Source organism: Hyaena hyaena, unplaced genomic scaffold (assembly GCF_003009895.1).
Source record: "Hyaena hyaena isolate Hyena2069 unplaced genomic scaffold, ASM300989v1 scaffold_48, whole genome shotgun sequence".
Classification (NCBI taxonomy): domain Eukaryota; kingdom Metazoa; phylum Chordata; class Mammalia; order Carnivora; family Hyaenidae; genus Hyaena; species Hyaena hyaena.
Genome location: NW_024080680.1, coordinates 4,641,902 through 4,657,704, shown reverse-complemented (window position 1 = coordinate 4,657,704; position 15,803 = coordinate 4,641,902). Strand labels below are relative to the sequence as shown.

Sequence of the window (15,803 nt, the reverse complement as noted above, 5' to 3'; positions counted from 1 at the left end):
ACCTGTTTTGCCTATCCTCCCACTCCTTTCCCCTCTGGCAACCACCAGTTTGTTTTCTTTTTATTTATGAGTGTTTCTTTTTGTGTGTATGTTCGTTTGTCTTCCAGATTCCATATGTAAGTGAAATTGTATGGTATTTGTCTTTCTCTTGCTTATTTCACTTAATACTCTTTAGATCCGTCCATATTGTCACTAATGGTAAGATTTCATTTTCTTTATGGCTAAGTAATACTCCAGTGTGTGTGTGTGTGTGTGTGTGTGTGTGTGTGTACACATCTTCTTTATCCATTCATCTATCATTAGACACTTAGAGTTTCATATCTTGGCTATTGTAAATAATGCTGCAGTAATATATAGCTTGAATTGGTGTTTTGTTTTCTTTGGGTAGATACCCAGAAGTGGAATTACTGGATCATATAGTAGTTCTGTTTTTAATTTTTTGAGGAACCTTTTTATTCTTTTCCATAGTGGCTGTACCAATTTACATTCCCACCAACAGTGCTTGAGGGTTCCCTTTGTTTTTACATCCTTGCCAGTACTTTTCATTTCTTGTACTAGCCATTCTGACAGGTGTGAGATGGTATCTCATTGTGGTTTTGATTTGCATTTTCCTGATGAGGAGTGATGTTGAGCATCTTTTCATGTGTCTGTTGGCTATCTGTATGTCTTCTCTGAAAAACATTTATTCGAGACCTCTGCCCCTTTTTTTATTCCTGTGCGTGTGTGTGTGTGTGTGTGTATGTGTTAAGCAGATTGTTGTTTTAGTATTGGAGAAATGTATGTAATATCTCATAAATTTTGTAGATGACAGCATATATACACATGTAAGTCAAACTTTCCTCCATTTGCTGGTGAGTATTTCAATGCTGTGGCCAAGAAGACTTTCCAAGAACAATGATGTAGTATAGATCTTTCTAAAGTACTATGAAGAATTGAACACATGCCCCTTAAGAGTAATTTTATTTAAATACTTATGTAAACAGTCAATGGACAGCCTTATTGGGGGTGGCAGATTATCTGGGATGAAAGGTCAGGCGATGTCATTGGCTGAACATGCCAGGGTAGCATTTGGCACCACTTTGTGTCCCTGATGGAATGGCTGGAATTGATACCATTGGTTTCATGGTCAACATTTGAGATCTCATGGAGGGTACAAATTTTCCCTGTGTGTAAGCATGTAATAAATCAGGGTTTCAGTTCTAAAACTTACCCTGTACCATGTAACTCAATGTACTTTCAAATAGTGCCCAAAGTAAGAGGAAGTCCAGCTCAGTCTTTTTAAAGATAATCTAGCTATCCTTTAAATGTTCTGGTATGGTCATATCCTACCCTCTCTATTTTCCTTCATCTTCTCCTTTCTCTATGAGTTTTTTCCCACTATGTCCTTTTTCCTTTGGTTCTCTAGATCGGTCAGTGTCAATCAAGGATAACAGCCTCAACCGCCATCATAACCATAAGGTGTTTCTTAGTTGAGACATTGGCATGTCAGAGACTATGCCAAACACATCACTATATTTTCTTATTCAGTTGTAACAACACCTATGGGATAGGCACTTAACAGTTGCCTTTCTCAGGGGAGGAAGCTGGGGCACCAAAAGTTTGGTAAATTTTGGCAAAATCACAGACTTAGTAAGTGGTGGAATTTCAGCCTGGATAAGTTGACACCAGAACGTTTATCCTTTATTTTCATGACATTTTGTGACAGAGGCAGGAGAAGAGAGGTTGGGTGGGGTAGTGGGGGGAATAGTGTAGCATCTTAGTCCTCTGTTTACACCAGTACCCAGCACAATACTTGGTGTGTAGGACGTGCTCAATAACTATAGCTAGTGAATGCAATTATTACATTAGGGACCTGGATTTCCTACCCGACCCCCGGTCTTTGTATTGGTCTTTAGTTTTGTCAGTACTCTGTTCACTCTTCTGCACTTCTCTTCACCCTTTCCAACCTCAGTGCTCCCTCATCCCCCATGAACTATCATCATGTTCTACCAGGACTATTGCAGTAGCCAATCTTGGCTCTCTTTTAGCCAAGCTTTCCAGCTCCCTGTAGCAGTTATTACATGTAGCATTATCTGATTGTGTGATTATTTAATATGTGTGTCCCACTAGCCCATAAACTCCAAGAGTACACATTGCCCTGGGACATAGTAGGTATCCTATAAATATTTATTAAACAAAAGAATAAATGAATGAACAAATGAGCAAAGAATAGAAAGAACTAGAAATAGCCTGCCTGAGACTTCTGGCTAGACATGTCCTATTATTAAAGGGAGGTTAAAACAAAGATAATTTCATTACACTATGGAATTCAAGTTTGATTATGGCTTGTAGAGAATGCATTGTTTTCCAATCATTTACTTTGCAGATAAGCTCTTAGGCACCGAGAGCTGAGGTAACTTGCCCAGGGTACACAGCTAGCCAGTGTCACAGGCCTTTGTTCTGACCTTTGAATAGTATGTAGAGACAAACTTACATATTTTCATAACAGCAGCACTCTGGTGTGCTGAGTCTGTAGGATTTCCATCAATATTTGATAATATTGATGTTGTCATGTTGGAATTTTAAAATGTCTTTTGAGGACAGGTGTTGTTATTTTTTTTTTTTCGTCTTGTACACCAGTGCGTCCAGAATTAATTGACAGTCTAAGAATATATAGATACATGGCCTGAAGATGTGTACGTCCTAAAAGATGGTGCCCACAATTAGATGCAGCTTGCATTTGGCTCCCATCAGGGCCGGGCAGGGACAGCCCTCATCCCCTTGGGGTCTGAGGGTGAGGAAGTCTGCCTGGATCTCTAGCCTGCCAGTAGGAGAGCAGGTCCGATCATCAGCTCCGGTTCCAGAAATGCCCAAGATCTCCCAAACTGAGAAGGGACGCAAGCAATCCTATAGCTCTCCTAAATTCTGGGACTTTGTTAAGTGTTAAAAATTCCCTGGGATGTGAAATTACCTCCCTTTGAAGTTCTCCACTAACTGACGCGCAGCCGCTGCAAGCGTCAGCCTTTACCTGCGATCTGGAAGGCTAAGAGAGCATCGTGAGGTGCTCAGCTGGCTGCTGGGCGAACTGCTGGCCAGCCCGGGTCCTTGCGTCGCCCCTTTAGCAGTGTGAGGCAGCATTTTTGTCTTGCAGGTACAGTAGGTACTGGATTAAACAGGTCTGCTGTTGCAGACAGACACCAGGCACCGTTCTAGCACAAGCTGTGTTTGGATTGGAGTTTCCAGGGCCTTATCAGGAGCCACCCCTAGTGACACAGCCGGTGCCAGAACTAACTTTGACTTTCACTCTTCGCCAAGGGCTTGCAGAGCACCTTAAAGGAAAAAAGATGGAGGCGCTTAGAGTTCAGATGTTCATGCCTTGCTCCTTTGAAAGCTTATATCTGTAAGTGAAGTTTTATTCTGGAAATAATCCTGGGACCACTTAACAGGAGCGATTTTTTTTTAAGGGGGAGGCTAGAGAACGGGAAGGTTTTATTGGGAGTTAAAAATACTGGAACTGTTACTTTGTGACTGTGGCTTTAATCAGCTTCAGCTGTAGCCTCTAGTATGTGACTGGGACGAGGATAACAACTAATATGTGGGGTGTGGGGGCGATGGAAATGCTGGCCCATTAGCTTTGTCTTCTTGTTTAAAATTGAATGTCGGTCTTCAATTAATAATGCCCCAAAAAATGACCGCTTGAACAATCTGAGAACAGAGCTTGATTTATGATGATGGGGTAGATTGCAGCTCAGCTTCGTCATGAACAAAAAAGGATTTTCTCCAGGAAAACAAGTGTTCCTAGCAGTAGCATTTGTCAAAATTGCCCTCTTGCAAACACTTTGGATTTTTTGCTTTCTCCTTTTTTCTTTTTAAACCTTACTGTGGAACAGTAGCAGTTGCATTTATAAACATCGCGTTTGCATTTCTGTATATTGATTTCTTTTTCTCTTTGAGAGGAAAACAAAACATTCAACCATCAGAGTCAGCTGCATTGGTATAGAAGTGTAGCACAAGTTTGAAATGGGCAGTTTCAAAGAAATACTAGAAAAGAGAAAGACCAAGTAGATGATAGTGCCCCCCTCACCCCCCCTTAACATTTACTTTCAATGTTAGGTGATAAGATTTGAAAACAATACTAAAAGCTCTGTGCCTAAGTGAATAGGCATTCAAGCAAATCAACTTATGCAAAAGCCACCTTTGTAGCTTAATAATTATTTACTGAACGTTCCTGGGTCATGAGAGAGGTTGTGATTAAGTCAGAAAAGCATTATGTTCAGCAGCTTGTGAAGGTGTGTTTAAAGACAACAAGAATCGTGGAAAAATACTAAATGTAGCAGAACTATTTTTAGAATTTGATTCTTAAAAAAATAAATCCCCACAAATTGAAGTGCAGTTTGAGTTCATTATGTTCAGTAGTTGCATCTAGAAGTCCTTACAGTAGCCTTTAAAATAATTTCTATTTTTTTGCGCGATTTTTGCTGTATTAAGTTTGCTTTCATTTATATTTTTCATTCCGTAGGTCCTAAAAACAGTTTACTTATTTCTCTGAAAAAAAAAAAAAAAAACACTAGCATTTTATGAACAAATTTTTTGTATGTTAATTATGCATTTAAAATGTCATGCTAGAAATGTTATAAATTTCTTTCTCGCAAATCAGATAATAGTTAGGGAGATGATGACTGCTTTTTGTGATTCATACCCAACAAGAATGTACTCTGTAACTTAACTAATTTTTTAACATTAATTTTATGCAAATTAACAGATGCCATGAAAGGATAAAACATCCCATTCCGATGCAGCCTAAGGACAGTGACGACATCACCCTTGAGTTTACACCAAACTCAGTTCCTAATTTGAACTGCCTTTGCTTAATTGATTTTGAATTTCTTTTTCTGCTTAAAGAAAATACTCACCATAGGAGCATGCTTCCCTTCTAAACTCTCAGAATGAAATTCTTAGCACACATCTTTGACAAAACTGTTCACTGAGCTGTTGCCTATTAACTTCTTTGTGCCTGTTCTTTTAGGGAGGGCACACGCTGTGAATTAATTGTTTCTTTTGTATTTTCCTCTAGGAAAGCAAAAGAACACCATGGCAGAAAGCAACATTCTAAGAGTTTTGGCTTCCTAGAAAATAACTTGTCAGTTTTCACTAGTTTTGAGATATTAAGAAGATGCTGAGGATACCAAACCAAGAATTAAAACATAGGATACTATAACTTCTACTTATGGTCCACATGGTGTGCTGGCCACCATTCTAACCTGTATTAACACATTTGGTTCTCATAATTGCTCTCTGGCTAGGGTAGTTTTTTTCTCCTTCCATTTTGCAGACGTGAAAACTGAGGTTTGGGCAGGTGAAAAATCCTGCCCATGTCCTGTAACTGAGACATGATAGAGATACATTTTCAACCTTAGGTTTTCTAGCTTCAGGACTTCTGCTCTTTTCTGTTATGTTCTATGGATTTTCATTTAAGATACTGAATGAATTGATGTTTCCTCCTCTGCCTTTTTAGTGAGTGGTTTTCTGCAATGCACAGATTTCTGAATTACTCCAGTCATTCCTCGTTTGAGTTTTTGAGGGGGGACACAGTTAGTCTAGTGCCATAGTATTGGTCTCTCAACTGTATTTCCTTATATCCAGTTCACTATTGATAATAACTATAAGGCAGCTATTTGGGGCAAGAGATCTACTAAATATATACGTCGATTATAGGATCTATTCTGACTTGAGAAATCTTAAAATGTAGACAGAAGGTTTGTCTTAGAATTAAGGAAATACAGTAGGTCTCTAGAGCCCAGAGCTCTTGGGAAAAATACAGTCTCTGTCACTGGATGATGATTTAAGCAAATGGTTTGACTAAAGGTCTTCGAACACTAAGGTTCTAATATCTGATTTTAAGAAGTGGAGTATTTGTTAGGATAGAGACACCAAGTTTATTCATTGAACATGTATTTATTTGATCCTACTGTGTGCCAAGTATTCTTCTGGGTGCTAGGAGGTCTTTATGTGAATAAAACATAAAAAAAGAATCCTGTCCTCAGGGAGGCCAGGTCATGAAGGACTATGCATATTTCAGCTCCATTCTTCAAAAATTTTTTAAATGTTTATTTTTGAGAAAGAAAGAGAGAGAGAGCAAGAGAGGCAGAGAGGGAGAGGGAGGCACAGAATCCGAAGCAGGCTCCAGGCTCTGAGCTGTCAGCACAGAACCCAACATGGGGCTCGAACCCACGAACCGTGAGGTCATGAACTGAGCTGAAGTCGGATGCTTAACCAACTGAGCCACCCAGGTGCTCCTTTCAGCTTCTTTCTTAAGTCTCGGCCTCATCTTTGCAGTCCAGAGTGGCTGCTGGGCTTCTAGCCATTACAGCCAATGTCTAGGAGACATGATGGCAGAACTTAGACATGAAGCTAACTTAGTTCCTGGAAAGCTGGGTAATATTGTGAGTAGCACTGCACCAGCTAAAACAAGGAGAAAATAGGAAAATGGATATCGGATTGTGTGAGTTGCAGACTTTAGGCCGAAACTTTATTTTTTTCAGGATGACTGATGTTTTCTAAAATGTCACCAACACCAGCTGTGGTATTGCAGGGCACATCAAACTGGCTTAATAAAAAATGGAGACTGACTGGCCTTTGCAAATGAATATCCAGTGTTCAGGGTTTTCAGGGCTTATCTAAGATCATTTGATTTATTTGCTCAGCGTCATCCAAACGCTGGCTCCTTCTTTACATTTCTCTCTTCTCTGTCCGCTGTTTCTTCCGTCAGTCCACATTACTGTTTCACCTAGTTTGACTTTCTTTGCAGTTGGCCTAGGAAATTCCAGATTTACATCCCACTGTCTTTCCAAGTCTTTGCATAAGGAGAGTTCTTTTACCCCAGTAGTTATAGTCCGAAGCATCGGACTGACTCTTGCTGAACTGCTTTGGAGCACGGCCCATGGGATGGATATGCCGACTGGCCAGTCCTGGGTTGGGTTTCCCTACCTGGAGTCAGCAGCAGTGTCAAAACCTCGTGAACTGAAAGTGAGGAGGCTAGTCCTTCCAGATGGAATCAGGGTGCTTTACCAAAAAAGTGGGGCAGGGTACTGGGCTGCCCAGGAGGCCATCACTTATGCTTTTGTCTTGATTTCCACACAATATTTCGACTTCCTATGTTGGTAGGTAGGTCCTAGGCATATGTAAAGAAAGTTCTTCCTTTTAAAATACTGCAGGTAGAGTATCATGTCATGGCCTAACAATTACTTGCGCCTTATAGGCGATGAATTTTTCAGAGCCTTTTAAAACATGGCAGCTAGGTGTGAATGGGATTCCACAGTTGGACAGAGTATGCAAGGGTTCCAGAGTGTGGCCTAGTGGAAGGAAACTTGATGTGAAAGACAGAAAACTTGAGTGTGGGGCACCTTAAGTTTATAGGTTTTATAACCTATTGATGGCCTGGCTCTCAGAGGCACTTTCCTGTAGGGAATTGAATGCTAAGAATACGCCAGCCCCTGGTGGCCTCTGCAAGTTGGAGAACAGTTGTGGTCATAAAATGAGGAAATGACATCCTCGTATCCTTGGTTGAAAATGTCTTTTAGTAAGAATTGACATTCTCCCTAGTTACGGAGTGTACAGAAGTGAGAAACTCTGGGAGTGGTGAAAATAACCCACTTAAAAAAAAATCTGATGATGAAAATTGCCTGGAAGAACACTGGTCATATATTACTGAGGTCTCTTAAACATTTTTGGTAATCCTTCCTAGTTAAAGAATTTTTTTGCAAGCAAACTCTCACAACGTATTTTTAGTTTATTTATAAATTATAAACACGTCTATAATGTTTATATGTTATACGCATTATATTGTAACTACATTACATTATTCAACATGTGCCATATTGTAGTAATGTTATATGTATTACATTATGCAACATGTACAAAAATAGAAAATAGGGGCGCCTGGGTGGCTTAGTCGGTTAAGCGTCCTACCTCGGCTCAGTCATGATCTTGCAGTTTGTGCGTTCAAGCTCTGTGTCGGGCTCTGTGCTGACAGCTCAGAGCCTGGAATCTGCTTCGGATTCTGTCTCTCTCTCTCTCTCTCTCTCTCTCTGCCCCTTCTGCACTCCTGCTTTGTTTCTCTCTGTCTCAATAATAAATAAACATTAAAATATTAAAAAAATAGAAAATAAAAGAGGACAAAATTTTTATATAAAGAAATGTTCTTTTTAAAAAATATTTTTTTAAAAATTTTTTTAATGTTTTATTTATTTCTAGGAGAGAGAGAGAGACAGCGTGAGCAGGGGAGGATCAGAGAGAGAGGGAGTCACAGACTGAAACAGGCTCCAGGCTCTGAGCTGGCAGTCAGCACAGAGCCCGATGCGGGGCTCGAACCCACGAACCGCGAGATCATGACCTAACCAAAAGTCGGACGCTTAACCGACTAAGCCACCCAGGCGCCCCAAAAAATATTTTTAACATATATTCATTTTTCAGAGACCATTGATTGGGGGAGGGGCAGAGAGAGAGGGAGACACAGAATCTGAAGCAGGCTTCAGGCTCTGAGCTGTCAGCATAGAGCCTGATGAGGGACTTGAACCCACAGACTGTGAGATCATGATCTGAGCTGAAAGTCAGATGCTTAACTGACTGAGCCATCCAGGTGCCCCTATGAAGCAATGTACTAATCTTTTGTTTCTGAGCCCCAGGATATCATATTTTGTAACCTCTTTTGAAGAATATTGATATACTAGGAGTCTTATTAGGGTTCTCTTTAATTTTAGTCTAATCAATTACTGAGATTAGTCTTGTTTATACCAGCTTAAAAATATTAATCTTGGGTTGCCTGAGTGGCTCAGATGGTTAGCCGTCTGACTTCTGATTTAGGTTTAGGTCATCACCTCGTGGTTCATGGGATTGAGCCCCATGTTGGGCTCTCTGCTGAACATGGGGCCTGCTTGGGGTTCTCTCTCTTCCCCTCTCTCTACCCCTTCATTCTCTCTCAAAATAAATCAATAAACATTTTTTTGTAAAAAAAGAATATTAATCCGGAATAGATGAGGAGAGTCTCACTGGAGTTTAGGTGTTGTTGAAAAGTAAAGATTTCAGATTTTAACTTCTGTGTGATTGGTGGTGGTTCGTACTTTTTAGAATGTTTTCCTTCTTTTGTACAGTGAAAGGTACAGAGCTTCAAAGGACAGGAGTACTGTCCGCTTAGGGCACCATGATCTTCCTCGCATCTAGCAGAACCTGACCCTTGGAAAGCATCCAAATATTTGGTGAGGAAAAGGAGAGGAGAAAGACAAGCTGTACTTTGCAATCCTTTTTCTTTTCTCTCTGCCAGAAACCTGTAGTGTGTACTGTTTGGGCCGGTAACGTTACCAGAAAAATTTTGGCAGGTTTTTATTTTTTTCTTGACCACTAAAACCCAGAGTCGATGAAGTCTGGAAGATCTCAATTTTTGAAGCCACATTTGGAGGTACTTTCACATTTATATGGATTATAATAGTCTTAGATGTTTTAAGTACAAGCAACAACATCTTTTCTTACTGGTGTTCGGTGCTAGCATACATGGTAAAAAGGATGTCCTTACATTTACAAAGTGATTTCTTGAGAAGGAATGGGAAGGTGAAGATCATGGAGGGGCTGATCATTCTGCAACATGGGATACACAGACTGTCATTTGAAAAGACAGATCCATTTGCCAACTCTTATTTCACTGCTTTGTGCCCTTGGAGGCACTGATAGAAGATTCTTCAGAATTTCCTTTTGCTGACGGAACAAACTGGTTTGGGGGGAAGTTTATATAAATTCAGCCTACTGGTTCCTTTTTCTTCTGGTAAAGCAGTTGTGTTGTAACCATAAAGATCCATTGGCCTTTCTGGAGAGATGTTTTTATTTGTTTGGTTTGAGAGCTCGTACTATCCATTTCAGTCCATTCCACGTGTTGAAATCAGTGTAATAAAGACTCCTCAGAGTTCTTGGCAGGCTTGCTGGAGATGGGGATGGAATGTGAATTTCCTCGCATGTGGAAAACAGTGTTCTTGCCCAAGAATCAGAGATATGCGTTCTAGTCCCTCCTAAACTCCTTGAGCGTGGCTAGGCGTTGGAATCAGCTGCAGAATTTTTATAGATGTACTTATTTCTGAGCTTCACCTTACCTGAAATCAGAATGTCCAAGGCGGGAGACTGGGACACAGTCCTCAGGTCAGTATGTGGCATCCACTGTTGGATTTGGAAACCCCTGTGGCTTAACCTACCTATGACATGGCATTCGCACCTGTGTGGTGCCTTCCTGTGTCTTCAGTGTGTATTTGACCCTCAGTCCTTGTGCTTTTCTGGACATAACTGTATTTTACTCCAGTGCAGGCAGATGCTAGGGTTTGAGCTCTATCAACTTAATGATTATAATGAAGATTAATTTTCCCTGGAGAAAAATGCTAGGATTTGTTACTTTATATTTCATGAGACAATTGCAGGATTAATAATCTCCCTCCACTCCTGCAAAACTTTGTCACGTTCTCTGCATTAAATAGGGATTCTCTAAATCTTAAGAGACAGGTCTGCTGTGGTCCAAACCTGCGTCTGGGCTTGTACAAAATTGCTTCTTGGCGTCAAAAAAGAAGTAGCATGTCCATGGTTCAGTATTTATTTTACTACTAATTTTTAAACTCAGTTTACTGGACTCTGCCATTTTGCTATTTTTTTTTTACATCTATTATAGATTTTAATCCACACGATAATGTTGATAGGCAGATATATTAAGCAGTCATTATAAATAAGGAGAACTGAAGCTCAAAGAGATTGAGTAACTTGGCCACGGCCACAGGTTAGTAAGTGGCAGAGCTGGATTTGAATTGAAGAATTGAAGAGAAGAAATGCAGGTAGGGGCACCTGGGTGGCTCAGCCGGTAAAGCGTCTGACTGGCTCAGGTCATGATCTCACGGTTTGTGAGTTCGAGCCCTGCGTTGGGCTCTGTGCTGACAGTTCAGAGCCTGGAGCCTGCTTCAGATTCTATGCCTCTCTCTGCCCCTCCCCTGCTCATGCTCTGTCTTTCTTTGTCTCTCAATAATAAATAAAAACGTTAAAAAAAAAAAAAAAAGAAATGCAGGTAAAAGTGTATTATCTCCTTCAGCCCAGAGACTAAGTTTCAACTGACAGCCAGGCTCCTGCCTTGGGTGACCATGAGAGGGAGACTGAACTGACTCCTAAGGTCTAGGAAAAGACTAATGGCATCACTGTCAAAGATGAGGGGTGGTTGGGCAGATGTCGTGTGCATGGCAGGGGACTGGATTTCAAGGAATTTCTGATATTTTTAAGTGGTTGATGAAAGCAGTGGAATTTACTGTTTGAATTTAGGAATATATAGGATGCTCTGGACCACATGTCCATGTACGTGTACCATCTCAGAGAAGGAGGAGGGTTGGAAGTAAAACTACAAATTCAGCCGTGGAGGTGGGGACTCCGGTGGCAGGTGTGGCTGCCTGGTGCTTTACAGCTGCTGTGTTTCGGACTTTACCTTAGCTGACATTGGCTCTCTCAATCACTGCAGGGCATTAAGGACGTGGGGTTTGGAGAGGATCAGAGAGATTGAATGGCTCGTTACAGATCAGACTGCTCAGCAGTGACTGATCTAGAACTTGTGTCCAGTGTTGATGGCCTTCCTCTTTGAATCACTGTTGAGAAATTCGCAGCCCTCTGGGAAGTCGTGCGTGTAGCTTCACTGCTTTGGGGAAATGCTCGTAAAGGCATTTGCCTTTCCTTCATTTGACTGTAAAAGCATGATTTCTAACAGTGAGAACACCTTCCCATGTGGAGCTATTTAAGAGTCAGATAATCTGGATAGCTGACTTAATTTTAGAGCATCTCAGAAAAATTTTGTGACCGTGGCTTTAGACACCGTGAGATTAGAACCAGATACTCCCGGCACCTGGCACAGAGGAAACCCCGGTGACTAGTTGGCGAATAAATGACCTTTCCATAATGTGATTAAAAAGAATCAGACTCACGGAATTAGGATTATCTAATGCAGATTGAGCTTCATGGGCCTTGGATGAGCTCAGTTAGCTTTTAAAATTAAATTCATTTGGACGACTCTCCTTGCTTACCATTAATGACTTAAGCACCAGGTCCTCGTTTTAAAAATAAGCTTTCGTAGGCACACGTGTTGTTCTCACATAAACCTCGACTTTGAGTTGAAAACCTGAGGCTCACATGCCCTGCTAGCATTTTGAAGCGTAGATATCTTGATTTTGTTTGTCTATAAGGTGATAATTGCAGATTCTCTTATTTTCTAAGAGACGGGTCTATGCTAAGGCTGAAGACCTGGGAGTCGCTTTCACAGTGTGGAAAACCCCACAGGGAGTGTGTGCAGTGAAGTGACTACAGTCTTTCTTTCTTTCTTTTTTTTTTTTTTTTTTGAGAAGATGTATTAAAATAATCGATTAGCCAAGCTCTGCTACATTTTCCTTATTGGAGTTTCAATTTATTTCTATTGGTATACTGTATAAATACGCATTTTTTCCCTGATACGATATTTCTATAAATGTCTTAAATGATATTGTTGTGAGCTTAGAATCTGGAGTCTTAGTGTGGTTGATAACTAGTAATTTTAATTTAAGATGTCTCAAGAATGCTTTACTGTTAATTGAAGGGATTTTTTCCCCCCAGTATCACAGCCAATGGCTTGTCTCGAGCAGCTAATTAGTGCGATTATTCCACAGCTGCCTTTGCTACAGCACAAAGGTTTGCTCCTGGTTTTATCAAAAGGATCAGTCTCTCTGGGAATGTTTTAACCTGACAGGCTTTGAATAGTAAGACCGTTTATTTATTTATTTTTTAATAGCTACTCCCCCCACTTCTTTTCTTGGTTCAAGAAACTACATTTGAGCTTTGAACACAGTCAAAAGCGGGAAAATGCATTCGCTTTTTATGCTCTTTTCTAGAGCCTTACCTGGTGAATATATTATTTTGAGTACTGTCTAGTGTACTTATTGTGGGGTTGAGTACATCCTGTTAAAATACTAAGCAGGATATTAACATTGTTCAATCTGTGTGCGTCTGTAGGAAGCTGTAAAGGAAAGAGGGCATAAATCTTCTGGAATGCTGAAGACATCCAAGAGAACCAATGCACTGGGTACCATAATCATTTTCCCTTCCTACTGTTAAAATACAGTTTGTGATGGACCCCATCTCTTTTCTCCCAGGCAAAAGGGGACTTTGATTACTCAAGTTGTTCCTTCGTGTTTGCAGATTAGTTCACGTTCTTTGTGTTCTTAAATCAGTGACATGTATTCTGCCATTGAAAAAACTATTATGGCTTTATTATACTTTGGGGGAGACTAAAAAAACAAAGAAATTTATCTATAATTCCACTCTCCATCTGGCAGCTAAGATCATGTGTATACAACCCCTGCTCGGCATGTGTATTGTGTACATACATACACTCTACTTATTTTAGATTGAAACATAAATACACTTTTATTTCCCACTTTTATTCTTATTATATACATTTCTCACTTTGTTCTGTAATTGTACAGTTTTTTAAAAAACAGTAGTGCATGATATATTCATCTATTATAATTTCATTTTTTAACCTATTTTTTTCTTAAATATTTTAAATGGCCTTATTCCCCCTCCCAGCTTTATTGAAGCATAATTGAGAAAAATTGCGTGCATTTGAGGTACATAATGTAATGATTTGATATATGTATATGTTGTGAAATGATTACAGTCAAGCTAATTAACACATCCTTCACATAGTTGCTATTTATTTTCCTTTTTTTTTTTTTGCCGTGAGAATACTGAAGATCTACTCCTATACCAAATTTCAGGTGTACAGTACAGTATTATTAACTTTCGCCCCCATGATGAACATTGATTGGATCCCTAGAACGTGATCTTGTTCCTTAAGATTTGTGTCTTTTCCATAAAATTTAATGATTAAGTAATCTTTCTCATATTTGGGGGAAGTTTTAGGTGGCTCAGAATATTTTGCAGTTTGTAAATAGCTTTGTGAATTCGGGTTTTTCACATTTTGAATTGTATTCTTGGGAAAATTGTCCATGGATGTAATTTCTGAGCCATATTGTATGAACAGTACTATACCTTTTTGATAGTATTTTTTCTTATGCTTTTCTCAGTATGGTTTTCTTAAAGGATTGTAATAATATGTACCAGCAATGGCTCTGACTAAAATGATCAGTACACTTTTTTGGTAGTGAATATTTTTTTAATTGGGTCATACCTTGAATATTTTTATTGCAGCTAGCTTTTGTAAGTTTGTTATGTTGTGTAGTTTTTATTCCAATTGCAAATTCATTTCATCACCATTATTTTCTTCACCATTTTTAATGGCTGCATAGTATTACATTATATGAACCTATTATGATTTCTTGAACTAATTTCCTGTGGTGAGTATAGTTTTTATTACGTAGCTTTCTGGAACAGTGCAAGGAGAAACACAAACATCTTTTCATCTGTTAGCATTTGCGGAATTTGAAGGTTCCTATCTTTAAGGAGTTCATAAGGACCGACAATGGCTTAAAGCCTTTATTTTGCTTTTTGTTGGGAGGTAAAGAAAATACTGGAGTTTTTATACTCAAGGAAGGAAGCCAAAACTACCCCTATTTCATTTGAAGAGGGACTTCCTTGGGAGTGAATATTTTCTCAAATGTCACCTTTTTTTTTAACCTGTTTTTTTTAAACCTGTTTACTAAGGTTTTGTACTGTTTGCCCTAAGCAGAGATTTTTATTTTTATTTTTTTAGAATACTGTGTTGCTGGAAATAAACAATCAAAATTTCTAGCTGGTAATAATCGCAACGACAGAGCCTTATTAAAGCAGTACTACATCATACTCATTTTCCTAGGCAATTTATGTGCATTGTTTTATGTATTATTTTATTTAATCCCCACAAAATCCCTAAGAGGTTGGACCATAAAATGTTAGTGATCTAAGAGAAGTTTTAAAAACACCTCTGTCTTTGATAAATGAGTAAGTGTGTAAAAAACTATTATTACCCCTCTTTTCCGGATACGGTAACTAAGGCAGAGGGAGATTTAGTAACTTGTTGATGCTGTAGGGCTGGCAAGATAAGCAGTCACAACCCAAATTTAGGAAAATTAGGAAGTCTTTTTTTCCTAACATAGGACTGGTACTTAAGCACTTTCTGTCATTTTGGATAGAGCAAGCACCAAAACCATTTGAAGTAGGCCGCATGGGGACCTCGCAGACACATGCAGCAGAGAGCTTGCCAAGATGAATCAGGAGAAAAGACGGTACAAAGAAAACCAGATGGAGAATAGGGTTGTCACACCGGCTCATCCTCTGCCCTCTTTCCCAAAGCCTGTGGTCGAGCCCAGAGTTAGCGTTCTGGTCCAGATGCTTCTTTCATTAATGGTTTTCACTTCCCATGTCCCCGCAGAATCACCTTTTCTTGAAATTATCCCACGTTAGTAAACACCTTAGACATCTTCAAGGAATTTAGATAACGCGTAGGAGTAGTTATTTGGTTAGATTCAGTTATGAAAAAGCAAATCAAGCAATTTATTTTTAAATGTAGAAATCTGGGTGCCATTAAGACGCATTGCCTCTTGGCACTTCATATGGCAGCGCTATATTTGGTGGTGATGAGTAGTATGTGGTATAAAATGTTCAAAAAAAATTAAGCCGCATGATAAAAATGCCTAGATGCAATCAAGCTGACTTACTTTAATTCAACTCGTAATGACTTCAATCCCGTCACCTCTTGATTTTCAATTACGTGGAGTACCCTTCTGCAACTTGATTATATTCGCACAGGCTCATTTCATAGTTTGATACAATTTAGGATACCCCCCAAAATGCAA

General features: G+C 39.5%; 1 protein-coding gene across 15 annotated transcripts in view; it reads left to right on the top strand.

The window, feature by feature from the left end:
- Positions 1 to 15,803, top strand: part of MITF (melanocyte inducing transcription factor) — a 224,444-nt gene that overhangs the window by 119,836 nt on the left and 88,805 nt on the right. The window lies entirely within an intron of this gene.